Source organism: Solea senegalensis, linkage group LG11 (assembly GCF_019176455.1).
Source record: "Solea senegalensis isolate Sse05_10M linkage group LG11, IFAPA_SoseM_1, whole genome shotgun sequence".
NCBI classification, from domain to species: Eukaryota; Metazoa; Chordata; class Actinopteri; order Pleuronectiformes; family Soleidae; genus Solea; species Solea senegalensis.
In genome coordinates this window covers 5,398,543-5,413,949 of record NC_058031.1, presented here as the reverse complement: position 1 = coordinate 5,413,949, position 15,407 = coordinate 5,398,543, and the positions used below count along the sequence as shown (strand labels likewise).

The 15,407-nt window shown below is 41.8% G+C and overlaps 1 non-coding gene across 1 annotated transcript; it reads left to right on the top strand.

Moving 5' to 3' along the window:
* Nucleotides 1-12,897: 12,897 nt before the first annotated feature.
* Nucleotides 12,898-12,972, top strand: trnan-guu. Its single transcript has one exon. It is a non-coding gene; the product is annotated as a tRNA-Asn (tRNA).
* Nucleotides 12,973-15,407: the final 2,435 nt, after the last annotated feature.

Genomic DNA, 15,407 nt, shown 5'->3' with positions numbered 1-15,407 from the left:
AAACTTTCATGGCTGTCAAATAATGTATCTCAACACCTGAAGTGGTAATCGTCTCTTCCCTCAGTTGCACCATGTAGTTCACACAAACACATTTTTAACTATCTATTAGGGATTGGCTCAAAATCGGGTACAGACATTGATGTAGCCCTCAGGATCAATTGTAAAAACTGATTACAATTCCACAAATCGTCACGTCAGTTATTAACTTTGTCTAATACTTTAGTTTGTGACCTTCAAAACAAGACAGGCCTCTGCAGAGGAGTTTAAGTAAATCCCCCAAACATTGAAAAACACATTTATTCAAATGAGCCTTGGGAATTCAGAGGTGAATGAGGATAGAGGAGGTTTGTTTTTCACATTACTTTCTTTAATCATGGATATTGATGCTTTTAAATAAAATTGAATTAAATTCAAATTGTCAATTTGTCAACTTTAAAAGAACTATAAAACATTTCTGACACAATTCAGACTGACCTTACTGTTCTATGTCCCATTTTCCCCCTATTGACATGTCGACATGTTCGTAACTTGTAAAACATTTGATTTAAAATGCCTCCAGTTATGTCTTCCACCACAGCCCATTGAATGTAATCATGCCACAGCTAAGGTTTATAAGGGAAGTGGCAAATATTGGTCAAGATGTACTATTTTCCACTTTCTCTTGCAAATGTCAAACTATTCTTCCATTTCCCCCCACATTTCTAATGCTAATCTCCATTCTGGAGTATCTTCTGTCCTTTCTTTCTCTCTATCGGTGCAAACTGCCTGTGGCTGTCTCCTGCATTCATAGCCAGTGGAGGAGGAAGGCATTTCAACACAGTTACAAAAGATGATTCCACATCCAGGGCACATAAGCCCCTTGGGCCTTGTGCATTTGCCTCCTATGGCCCACAGAGCTCTGAGCAAACATCTGCTCCGGAAACAACCTTTGATCTCCAGAGCGAAGACTTGCAGCCAAATTAATGAAGAAAGGCGTCATTACAAACAGAAAATGAAAGCCTGTCCCTTTTCCTGTTATTGATGAGGCATGCATGTGTGAGTTAAAGGATGATTCATTTCTCTAACCTCTGCTCACGGGCTTATCAAACTGGATCGATGCGTTTAAGGTTAGCGGAGACCCACGAATGATTACTCAGCGAGACCATTAAACCGGTGTTGCCTGTCACAGCATAGATCTGTTCATATGTAAGTCTAAGGCTTCTAATCCACGTCATTGTGTTAACTGTTATGTACCAAAGGCCTAGTGACACTTTGTCCTGAGAGATCTGATCACAAGTAGTGACTGTTTACACCTGGTATTAAAATGAGACGTGATCTCATGTCTGCAGGCTGTATACAAACGCATACGGTACATCTCTAAACATCTGTACAGATGTGGCTGCTGTCAGTGTGTTTGAGAGAGAGAGAGAGAGAAATGATCGATAGGAGCTGTGTGAATCAAAGCTCTACTCCCGCTGCTGTGATATAGATAGATAAACTTTATTGTCTGTCCCAATCAGTGACAGACGTTTTCCTTTGAAACGGCTGCAGTGAAATACAGTACACTCGACACTCTCAAACGGAAACAATACAATGCAACACATTCGAGCCTCTCAAGACACATTCAAACTCACAAGGTAAAAACAGTAAAATAGGAAACACGGTTACAAGAGCTACGACGGCAGATAAAGTCGTGTGCAGCGTGATGGCTGTTTGATTTTGTTCGGGGTGGATATTGCAAAGGGAATAAAGGACTTTTTATATAAATAAAATAAAGGGCCAGTGGGACTTTACAGCGTCTGCCTGATGGCAGTAACCGAAAGGAGTGATGGAGTGGGCGAGATGGGTCGCTGATATAGTTCAGAGAGTGGTGTTGGTGGTGAACCTGTGATTTTGCTACTTATTTTTGCTGGAGAGGTATTTGTACCGAGATTAATTTTTAAAGTGAGGACGGATTCAGTGAGCGATTTGAGTAACATGACATGAAATGAGATTTAAATTGCAAAAAAAAACAAGTTGCATGTTGGTCAGTGTTGGATACAAATAAAGTGAAAATACTGTAAAACTGTAAAAAATCAGGAAACGCCAGCTAAGAAGGTGCAGAGGTTCTAATCCGTCGTGAGGATTAAGTTCACACATGTTCTCAAACCACCTATTTATGTGGTTTTTCTGTGATCAGATGTGAGGATACATTGCATGAGTTCAGACCTTTAGCATGTGATCAGATCACTCAGGAGACATGTCAATACCAGGTCCGAACATAAACCTATCTAATCAAATATGACTCGACGTTACATGGATTCCATTATGTTGACATATTCAAAAAGAGTGTTGGGATGTTCTAATGAATTCACATGTCCTTTGTTTTGTTTTTTGCCAACAAATATAATAACACAAGTGTAGGAGGGAATGAAACCCCTCATATACAACTGCACACTGATTTTCTATGAGTCACCACATCACAGGCAATTTTACTGTGACTTCACGCTCTTACTTAAACAACAACTATGATTTCAATTTTCCGGGTGTAAATTGGGTTGTTAATGGAATCACTTGTGTTCATCAGATTGTTATTAATATCCATCCAGCCATCCATCCATCCATCCAACCCTAAAGTATATTTGCTTGTCATGTGCAGAGTTGCACTGGGGTTCCTGGGACAGAGCCCAGCTCACACTGGGCAACTGGCGAAGTACATCCTGAACAAAGCCCAGTGTGTCACAGCCAGCACTCATAATAAACAGCAGTTATGATGTCAGGATACATTTAGGTTTCATGCATTTTCAAAATGACATACTGACACCATAAGAAATGCTCGATTTGGCTTGGTGTATGCTGAGAGAGTCTTCAGTCATTCAGTGGGAAGTGTGTTAAGAACATGAGAGCAGATAATGGACAGCACATTAGTGAAACTGGCACCAAGTCAGCAGCTCTCTATAGCTTCCTTTAAGCATCATATTTTATCTGCGGTGTCAGCGTGTGAAATGGAAAAATGGACTCCCTGACTTCTGACCGCTGACTTACAGTAACAATGGATGTGAGCTCATCAATAAAAACCAGTATCAATCTCATGAGGAAAGCACGGTGGCAATTAGTGGTGATGTAGGGAGAAATATTAAGTGACAACAGCTTTCTCCCAGACATAAAAAGCTCTTCTATTATTGAGAATTCAAACAGGTGTCATACTGGTTTCTGAGAGGCAAAACAAATGACAGGCCACTGAGCCGTAAATAGCACAGCAGATGATGAGAGATTGGCCATATGTCCACAGAGTGTGTGTGTGTGTGTGTGTGTGTGAGTGCCAGCTACACTGGCTTGGTTTGAGACTGGATTCTTTTGGGAACGGCCCAGTAAAAGCTCCTCTGGGATGGTGAAGGATTCGACTGCGGCGCCTATTCACTCACTTCTGGTCAGATGAAGCATTTCATCAACAGTCCCCTTCTCTCTTGCTGAGGTTTGGATGTGTTGAAATGACAAATTGCTACCCGTCCCCGGGAATAAGCTGACAGTCAAAAACGTTGTTGGGAACTGGGGAATTGTTGTTGCCAGGACACAAATCTTGCATGAATTGACTGGAGATTTTTGCAGAGGCATGATATCGGTCTGAATTCATACGCGTGAACCTCATTAACCCTCTTCCACATGCACTAGAGAGTGCAGGGAGACTATAGTGTGTATGTGCTGAATTGTGTGTTTGTGTGGATAGGGGTGTTATGGAGGGATAGCGTGTTCTCTGAGGAGCACAGAGCTCCATCTGGGCCAAAGTAATTGGTCTGCTATTCATATTCAGCAGTGTAATACCTTCCAGCCATTCATACAGTCACATATGAACTAGTTAGACTGGGCGCACTCAAAAGAGGGGTCGACCCAAGTGTCAAGTTTCTCCAGGAGGGGGAAACAACAAGACAACACAGTGAGGAAATCTTATCTGGTTTGATGGAATGCACGAGAACATAAATCCAGTCATCTGTTGAACGTTAGATCCACGCACTGAAATTCTGCAGCGTTTAGCAAAACACGTAGGAGAACTGTGTATGGATCGTGCTCGTCCTTTCACTATGAAGGTGAAGAAACGGGGCAGTGAATCACAGCGAGACAGCAAAACCTTGCCTCATGATAAACTTTGCTTAAAGGGATAGTTCAGGTTATTTTGAGCGGGGAGTAAAAGGCACTTATGCAGAGACGGCGTGTTACGTAAAGCAGGCAGGGTTCAGTGTGTAGAGGAAGATGAGAGGAGTGCAACACACCCTTGTGCTTTTGTGTGTAGGGATGCAGTATGTTGTGGGAAATATTGCACCTTTTGCTGTCTGACAGCATGAGGATGTTCAGTGTTATAGGACAACACACATGTGTGAATTGTGTCAAATTTATTACGTCTCCCTCACAAAGTGCCTTAAACACACCCCTTCATAAAAAACCCTGAACTATCCCTTTAACAGAACCTGCTTGGCTTGGAATAAATAGAAAACAGTGCCCTCCTTTCCCTGAGAGGCGCCTGCAGCAGTCATGCACCCTGGAATTTATTCAGTGAATCATCAGTTATATTGCGAAATCTTATCATGTTGAATAATAATCATATTAAAGCAGCAAACAGTCTCGAGTTAAGTGAATATTGTGCCTTTTTCCTCAGCGGCCACAGAATTAAACAACCATAAACTGGATCTGTTTCACTGTTACAATCATTTCTCGCCATCATCAGTGCAATGGGCCGACTGTAAAGTCCCCCGAGCTGGAAAGGTAAGCCGCCGCCGCCGCCGCCGCCACTGATGTTTTTTCCCCCTGTAAAAACACCTATAATTACCTGCGTAATGGAAGAAAGCACCCTTCATCATCTGATCATTCCTCAACAAGATAAATATGGTGGTCAAGGCATTTAGAGACAAATGCTACCCTCATGGTGGCGAGGGTTTGGAGTGGTGTATTTATCATGGTTTGAAGTGGCGTCTGAATCTAACCAAAGTACTGATTATTCAGACTCAAGAAGTGCTGCGAGCCCATTACCTTCCACAAAATAACACCGTGAACACCCGCCTCCCTGGCCTTTCCCAATGTAGTCTGTCAGAGCTTGTCAGCTGCGGCACCATTCATTCAATCTCAACAAGCGCCGTGCTCCAGGATTCATTCCTCGTCCTCTGCACTATCTCTGCCTCCTTTTAGTTTCCCTCTCCCTCACTCACATTACCTCCCAGTGTCTTTGCAGGTTGCATCAGCCCCACCCGCTCACTTCCTCCCTTTCTGCAAGCCTCCGCTGCTCCACCCCTCCACCCTACTTGGTCCCTACGAGCCATTGTGAGATTCAAGCAGATGGATGGGGAACAAAGGGGTGAGAGGGGGGCCCCCTCTGCCTGTCCCCCTTGTATCACTGCCAACCAGGCTCTGGGTAATCTTCTCAAGCTTTCACAGCAGAGCAATGAATAACCTCAGCCTCTTCTCTGAGACCCCGGCTCCGCCGCAGCCCCCCCTCCTCTTATCTCACCCTCTGCAGACTCGCCAGGGCCGGCTGCTCCCCGGATAGCATCTCTCACCCTCGCTTTCTACTCACTGTCTCTGCCCTCCACACCCAATCAGGGTTTTTTTTTTGTTTCTGGGGGCGTGTTACAAGGCCCAGAGATTAATTGGGGCTGTGGCTGGATGACATCTGGTCCTAGCCTCATAAAAGTCTGGGTCCTTGAGGTCTGCCGGGTTTATAATGAAGTGTATATAAGTTAATTTTCTCATCAACAAAGCATTAATCAGCTGCTTCTTCAGTGGAATACCTCAGAAAAACTGTACATTTGATTACCAGAACATGTTAATAGAGCAGGGGGGGAAAACTGCTGACATAAACCGTGCTTCTAGTAAATTGTTTTTTTTTTTACCTGGCAACCATTCATTCTAAAATTTAAATAATATTCTGTTTCCACTGAGAAATCCAAATGTTATTGTCTGTGCAGCCAAAACCTGACACACAGTATATATAATCCCATATACAGCTCCATTGTTGTCACTGTGGTAGACATGTTCTGTGCTGATCCCACAAACACTATCTTTGCCACTGATAGCCCCCAAATTAATGCATCTCTTTGTTCTAAAAAACAACAACAACATGTGTTTTTATTATGAACTGGTGTTTTTATTATCACCAGACAAAAAAACCCTCATGCTGAGCGGGGGTGAAAAAGATTATTAATCCTGTATACATTTGTACATGTGTATACCGTATATATACTGCAGTTGGCAGTTTACTAGTTGATATAGTATAATCCCTTCATGAAGGTTATTATGTTCAGTTGAGTCAGGAATTCAAGGTCATTGTGGAAACATCAGGTTCTATTGCTGTTGAATCAGGCTGACAAATGCTACAGTTCTACTGTCCAACCATTTTATAACAGTTATAGCTGCATACGTAACAGAAACAGCTCTGCGTATATACAAAAAAAAACACTGTACATGCTCCAATGTCATTATAAAGTTGAATATCTTTTAAAAAAATGAGCATTAAAACCTTCAGAACGTGACGTGGTGTATTTAACACACTGGAAGTCAAGTGTGTGTATACACTTCAGTAAGTTTGACATACAAAAAAAGAAAAAGAAAAAAAAAGCCGGACGGTGAACAAGTTGTTGTGACTAAATCATTGCACTTGGCACGGAGCCGATCATTAGACCTGGACGAGAAGCTCTGCAGTCACTATTAGGAGCTCCATGCCTGTGGCTCTAAACCAAAAAAACAATCCACCTGTTCTACTTTGCAGGAATAGCTCAGCCACTCCACAGCTTCCTTGCATGGCCCTGTTAAAATATTGAGCAAGTACTTAAGTGCTATTTGGCCAAGTGTCATTTAGCGTGAAGGGCTCTCCATCCACAAAGGATGTCTTGAAGTGACTGGATCAGAGCTGCTAGTGAACCACGGAGGAATACACAGGTGTTGAATTATTTACTCTTGATGAAAAATTAATACTTTTGTCCCACAAACTACTAACTACAACTACAAAAGTAGAGCGAGAGCAGGGGCCACATTAGTGCATCATGGTAACTTGGTGTTACGTGTGTTTTACGAACACAGTTCATGAGATCGGGAATTTAACAGAACCCATACTACAAAAAAGCACATTTGTCTTTAATTAGTTTCTGAGTGTGCTTCACTGACAGTCTTCGCTAATTCATTTATATATGACTTCAATTGAGATTACACAATAAAAACATCCGGTGTAAGTTATCGTCACAGGCACGCACACACGCACACACACACACACACACACACACACATCTTATGAGTTATCACCAGCACTTGAGTATAATAAAATTTCATTCTCACCATTAACGACCATCAGTTCTTCTTAATTAACTCTTATTGAACTGTAACGGCTGATAATTATTTACATAATCCAACCATCGTGGGTTTATTTTGAGTTGTTGTGGAGGAAGCCATGGATTATGTTTACTGAAGTTCTAAATCTATTTATTATAATGTTTACAACAGGTTTTCTTTTTTTATCAAATAATAAAAAGAAATGCCATTTAACCAAATCTGGATTTTTGGATTTCTGCCGTGCCAGGTATTCATGTTCCACTGTAGCCACACGTGACGTCAGCCACATTTGCATTTATATTCTGTCCTCATTCTGAATGTAGTACACTGAACAGTTTTCTGTTATTATCCTGCAGCAATCACCTATTTCCATTCTAAGTCTCTGCAAAACATAGAGATACGTCTGAGTTCACATTTCGGAACCAAAATGTCTACAGATGTGAATATAAAGCATGAAATGTTTTTTAACTGAAATGAGGAAATTACCTTTGTTATGAATGTGGTCAAGTTCAGGCCAGGAGGCTAGAAAAAAGTTCATGGTTTAATATGAGATTCTTTTTTTTTTATCATTATCTAAGGTTTTATCATTATTAAAGAGCAACAGAACGCAGATGTAACCAGTGACAGCCTGCCTTCAGTTTGGCCCTGATACTCAAACAGGTCAGTCACTATTGATGACATAATTAAAAAAACAAATGCAACCTGGGGAAAAATATCTGTTTATCTAAGAAATATCCATTTCTTTAGCAATATAACAAAAACAACAACAGTTTAGTGCTGGAAGGTCATTTGCAGGAGGCAGGGTTGCACACCAACCCATAAAAGTCAATTCATATTGTACCCTCAGTACGTTTGGAGTACGCTGTACAGTTTCCTGTTATCATCCTGCAGAATTAGCAGCAGTTTAAACTCTCTGAAGTCTGTATTTGAGCCTTTTACTCCAAACTGATTTACTTCACCACCGAGATCAAACATAAAACTTGTGAACTGACAGAGCGTCTTCCCACTGAGCCTGTAATTTGTGCACATAGAGGTGATCAGTTGAAAGCTCATTGTGCAGGACCTTGTCTGTAAGCTCTCTATTTTGCTCCATAAAATGTGATGACATTCGCTGATTAAATTAGAGCTGTATTGACTTTTAGGAACCACTTGCCTAAATCTACAAGATTAGCCTATGATTAATGACGGACACTTAATCCTTTGTTCAAACGGACTGCTGCAAAATGATTGTAGCTGGAAAGACGAGGCATTCGCTCTCTCCTCTCCTAACACCTGGCACCTGCTGTCGTGTTTCACAGCGAGTACACTGGGAAAAAAAACCCACACAACAACAACTTGTGAAATGAAATAACCATATCATGCACGTTTGTGTCCTTTGTACTGACAAAAATGCCACATAAAGCATGAGTGAATTGTTTTCATGCAGATAAAATGTTGACAGCATACAAATCCTTTATACGTGACATGAAAGGGAGAGCGAGTCCGCGTGTGCTGAATCTCACTGGAGGAAATAATATTAGCAACTGCCAGGAAACTCACAGATAGAATCAATTACATGATTCTCAAAGCAAATGACGGCAATAACTTGATATGGAGACACCACAACCTACACTCACGCGCATATTGCAACCAGGAGATCTGTATCAGCTCTACAAATGTTATGCTATTTACTAAGAAACAGCTTAATGTGTTTCTTTTTTTTGTTACAGTTGTTTTTATTGTGTCAATTTTACAGGTAACCAACATAAAAATACATACATTTTACACTATATAAGGCACAGCATTGATACTCTAATTGTTAATCTTGTATTATCCGCATAACACAAAATTAATGTACAAAATGTAAAATTTGGATCTACAAATATTAAAATGGTCATGGAAGTAACACCTTTCAGGTGTCATTCTAGATGTTTCGGTGTGTGTGTGTGAAATCGGACATTTAAAAGTCTTCCAAACACTATTTCTGCATGTTAAAAGTCTGATTTTAGTCGAACAATAATTCGGTTTTCTAAATGTCACGTAAACACGTTAGCCCGACTAAAATCGAGCTAGTTTTAGTTGGACTAACATATTTGGATAATGCGATTCATAGTCTGATTACTCCTGCATGTATGCGCTTAGTCAGACTGGAGTCTGACTTGGCATGCACCAAGATTTCCTGCCCGGAAGTAGAAGCAGACTAGGTATAAACTGCAGTACTGTTGCTGGAAAAGGTACAAAATATACAGAACCACAGTACGAAAAAGGTAAAGATCCACAGGAAACTCATTCAATGCACACTAGCTTATAGAGAGACACAGCGCCACCTACAGAGGCGGAGTCAAATGAACACAGCCAATACATCGATTTTCTCCTCCGCATGTATACGTTGTTCCTCAGAGAGAATATTAAATTGACTGCTCGTCACTTCTTTTTTTTTTGTCGCTATTCTGTATAAACACTTTACAGTTACAATAATTTTTCCAGCATCACAAACACACACAAAGGTGTTAATTTGAATTGCATATTAGCAGAGTCATCCAATCTTGTTTTCACCCTCAATGCAATATTAGAAAAATCTGTTTATTTAAGAGCTTCCAAAGGCGCTGAATCCATCATGCATCCTCTCATTATGGTCCAATAACAGGCAACAACTCACACACTCCAGACACTGCACAAAGCTTCACACTTCATCACAGAACCAATTTTTTAAATCTAACTCATTACCTTTAAAGCAAACGCACCACTCCTCTGCTTTGATTTACTGTGAGACAAGAGAACACAACACCTCAAGTTGCAGCTACTGTATGTTACGTTAACTAATCTGCGTTTCTTTTATGAACATGTCATGTCAAGCTTTTTTCTTTCTTTCTTTCTTTTTTTTTTTTTACAAACATGCTATTTTTGTCTGTTTTACCTGTCACAGCAGTGTATATTCATGTGTCACAGAATGAGAACTACCATCAGACGTTTGTGTGGATCTATGAAAGACAATGAAGAACACAGGCATGCAGCCTTATTTAGATTTACAAAAAAAAAAAAAAAGGGTTTGCTGGGCTAACAGACATCACCGTGTGACACTCTAGTCACAGACTGAGCAGCTGTTTATACATAATTCCTTTGTAGTTTCAGGAGCTCATTCTGTGGTTGATCATATTCTCTTCTATCTGTGTTCAGAAGCTGACCTGTTGTGCAGAGATGTGCATATTTATTCTATTCATAGGCTCCACACAGCCACACATGCTACAGGCACATATTCATTACTAAGTAGCCTGTGGCGACTGTCATGTGCAGACAATGGTGGAAGACAAAAACAGTGTATCTACCACACAGGGAATCTTCCACACTTGTAGCCACACTATGGAGATCGCACTCACAAATAGCATGTTTCCCCCACCCCCCACCCCACACACAAACACACACCCTGTTTTTATCATATTCACATAATCTTCCCAGAGTCGTATGTGAAATCATAGATAAGCCTCCTTATGTTGCTTCGGATATTGCTGCAAATGAGCATGTCTGAGAAATGTAACACCTTGCACAGACTCTTGCATTTTAATTTCTGTGGCATCTGTGACCAGTCCGTCATGTCCCTAACCCCCTCGGGAGACCCCCCAACCTATCTGCGGCAGACCCCCAAAACCCAGGAGGAGGTGTGGGGGGGGGAGAGGAGGGACACATTTGATTGATGATGGTGTGAATTAAACAGAAAGAGATGGAGAGAATCCTTTTATCAGGCCCGAAACACGAGTGGATTAAAATGTAGTTGTACAACCCCTCTGTATAATGCAGCAGGCAGGCTGCATATCACGAGGCAGCAGAAGCCAAGATGGGGGCTGCTCGTTATTATTGCGCCCCCCTCCCACACACACACACACGCACGCACCCCTACCCCCCCCCGCCACCGCACCTTCCCAACACCATGTGAAACTTTGCTGAAGCAGGGGAACTAGGTTGAAACAGGGCTGAAAGAAAGTGCTGATGTGAATTGTTGACAGTGATTTTGGCCGAGCCAAATATTCTCAGTGGGAACTGCTGCTTTTCACTTTTTACACATTTTAATAAACTGAATTGTAGGCACTAAAACCTTAGTTTAATTTATATCTCCTGAAGATGTCCCGTCAGGCGTTGGGCGGTTTCATCGATAAATTCACCTGTTATGGTAAACGGTCTGTAGTTTTGCCATTCACACCCATTTTCTAACGCTCATCTTTCACACCCATTCATACACTGGTGGCGCAGAGCCAGGAATCAAACCCACAACCTCCTAGTAGAAAGACCTCTCGCTCTACCACTGAGCTACCGTCGCCCTGTCCATGTGCACATGCTAGTTTTTAGACATTGACGGTGAGTTTGGCTCCATAATTTTCTGTTATTAATATCTGTTTAATATCCATTTTCTTTAATAAAGTGCATTAACTGAACTTGACTTTTGTTTTTACGTAGGTGTCACAGTTGAGGGCCGACGCAGGCGTTTTCATTTACATGAATATTTTTGGATTTTGCACTGTTGCTAAGACAAAGCAGGATATTTGAAGCTGTTGATTTGTGACACCTGGCACATGCACAGACAGTGAAATGATTGATTGAGGAAATGTAGCTAAACCTCAAAAGATTCAGATAATTATATTCTCATGAGAAAAACACTTTTTTTTTTCCCAGTAGCTGAACTAATCTAACGTCCTCAGTCACATTAATTTAAATTTAGACACTTCACATAATCAAACCGTCGCAGCAGAGAGACAACAAGCTGCCTCGGTAGTGGTTGTGCTGGAATAGAAGAGTTAAACCTGTCCTCCTCTTTTCATGGCATGTGCTCATGCAGGCAGAAGCCCTTGATTGTCCTTAAACATCATCACCGAGTCCTTCAGGACCACGACTGAGGCTTTAATGGACCTGCAGCATGTCTCTGTCTGGCAGTAGCCTCTGTGCCCAACTACACTGCTGATGTTTTGTGCCACTGCATAATTTATTGCCCTCTTTACAGGCCTCTTCTTGCACATCCCATTCTCGTGGTGCAGGTGAGAGTTCAGCTGTTTGGTTTAACACATCAGTGAGGAGGGCCTCAGACCAGCAGACCCCACATGTGAGAAATGCAATTAGAGGAAATATGCAATTACTACAATCCCCACTCTCTCATGTGGCCAGACAAGGACAATTTGTCACTGAGGCCCCACTGGTATCTCCTGAGTCTGGTGTAGGGACCTGCAGGTATCAATGTCCCTGCCTCCTTCTCAAGAGCTAGCCTGTGGCGTTGGATGTCCTGAAGCCCCTGGGAGAGCTGGCAGAGGAAGATGTATGGCCAGAGAAAAGATACAGAGTTCAGTAATCAAAAAAAACCAAACCCCTTGTCTTTGATTATTTTGGTTACATGGACACATGCGAACCATAGAGAGAGGCTGCATTTAGTCAAATGTCCATTTTTATTATTATTTTTTAATGACATTTAAGTGAAACATTGTACTATTCACAGCTAAAGTGTTGAGTGTGTGACTTGGCAGGAAACTCAGAAAAAAACTTAATAAAAATGTTAATCAATATCCTCATTTAATCATGTAACTCATGTAATTCAAAAAGCATACTCTAGTATACTATTATATTTATAATGTATTGATTTACCGTTGATTTACTTCAAGGACAACACACGTCTCTGTGGCGCAATTCGGTTAGCGCGTTCGGCTGTTAACCGAAAGGTTGGTGGTTCGAGCCCACCCAGAGACTGGGCAGCCTGTGGAAAAGGGACTTGACTTGTAGCTGGAAGGGTTGCTGGTTTGAGTCTTAAAAGGGCTGCACAAGGTACCCAACCCCCGTTGCTCCCCGGGCGCGACTCAGTGGCTTCCTGCTGCTTGTAATTCTAGGAAGGTTTCTAGTAGAAATGCAGAAGAGGAATTAATTTATTTCACACAGATCTGACAAGCGTCAGAGCCTCTCTTCTGATTGGCTGACTGAACTTGTCTTAAACAAGCACCAGAGAGAAGCCTGAGAGAGACACTCTAAAAACAGACCAACACAAATGTGAAAAATATAGATTTTTTGAGCTCCAATAACAGATCTCTATCTCTACACATCTGTGTAGAGGTCCACTATGGTCCACATGATCTAAAATCAGTTATCGGATCATTGCAAAACCTTCAGTCCGATTCTACAAGGGCCGTAGGAGGCGAGTACCCACACATGTATTACGTATTACTCAGCACTCAAAGAACACAAGGAAAACACAAATGAGGGCAATTCCCTCATAAGAAATTGCTACTACTGAAAGGGAATATGAGACTAAATTTGCAAGCACCGAACTCTAGATTGACGCAGACCCTTGTTTGAGTATGAATGGAACTGTGGGATTGTGCACGGATGTGGAACATGGCAAGTATGACCTGAGCTAACAGGAACAACTTCACGGCAACACCAACACATCATCACCTTTTCAAGGAAACATTTAGCAGTCGCTGAGCAACATATTCTTTCACGTTGAGTCATACAGTATTGAATGACTTTAAAACTGATATCTCTGAAGTAAAACTATGCTCTTTAGTTGCTGAATATTCCACTATGTTCATTAAGTAACTGTTTTTAAAGAATGTGGCAAAAATGACGCCATGAGGGCAGCGAACAGTCATTTTAACAAACCTGATGAGCTGACACTTAAACTGTAAACACCAGCACAAAGATTCAGCTAATTATTCCCAGAAGGTTTCCACCACAAGGTCACATTGTTCTTACATTGTCATGTGATGTGTTGTTACAGCTGACTCACATGCTGACTGATTCTCATTGAGCAGAGTGTGGCCTCGACCATAACCAAACTATTACAGTGTGGGTCTGCTGCTTCGCCCTCAAAACATGATGCAAATAATTCAACAAAAGTGAGAGCCAATCAAATCAAACACTATACAGAGCTAATGGACAAGGCTGTTCTCCCCGTTTCTGTTTGGTGCAGCCAACATCAGCATCACCGCGCTGACAGACACTGCTTTGATAACCTCTGATCGCCGCCTCTCGCACCAAGTGACAGATCTGCTCACCGTCGAGCCTTAACCCGACACATAGGTGTGTGTCAGACATTGTGCTGTTGCTCTGAAGCTGCAGTAAGCGGGGCGGATACTTACATCTGTCCTCTCACCGAATGAAACAGACACATTTGATTAATTCATGACGGATGACCGAAGGCAATCTCATATGGACATGTACTTTATTAAATTTATTACCTGACTCTTTTACTGGGATATAAAGGCAGGCCATACTTTCCATGTTCATACCAAAGAAGGTCCATATAAGTCCAATGTTCCATGCACTTTCCATTCCAGTAGTAACAGTTTCATTTATCTCTTTTGTATGCCTTTGTATTCTTTCAGTGCCGAGTTGTACACGTGTCGGTACCAACAAGCTTCCTCACAAAATCTCAAGCACGTTTCTATAGGGACCATAGGTTTCTACGTTGTCTCTTTTGACCTAAACAAGAGTGCACCACTAACTGGTCTGGAAAGTGATGAGCTACAGTACAGGGAGAACACACACGCTACAACACAACAAAGTCCATACAAACTCAAACTCAAGGTTTGATTTGGCCTTTATCCATGTGGGCTCCATGCAGACGACCACAGAAATCTAGTGGACACTATTAACCAGGCCTAAGGTGGCTTGTATAGGCAGTTGTTAACAATACAATCGCAGCCTTTACCCTGAAAGGTTGCGAATTAGCCTGTGATTGGTCAGTTCCTCCCATCATGGGCCAGATTTCTCCAAGGCTGTAAACAGAGCCTTGGAACAGAAGACCTACTTCTCTCCCAGATTACCCAATTTACATTTTGCTGGGAAGTCAATATGGAATTATTGATCAATAAAAACCCTTCCTTTGAACCCCACGGTGACCTGTCTGCTGCTGTATCTCTCTTTCAAGATGCTGCTGAGATCAAGATAAAGAGAGAGCGATCCCATGTCTCTGTAAGGCTCCAGACATGTGAAGCGTACGACGTGCTGCATGCCTTTGTCCCCTCTTTGAAAGGACATGATAGATAGAAGTGGAGCAATGGCAGCAGCGACCATGACAATTTGAGCACTGACCTGGTTTTCAGTGTAGTCATCATAAAATACACAGCCAGCATCCCGGGGACACGTAATAACATCAGGCCTTTGGTGTAATTCACTATCCGCAGTGT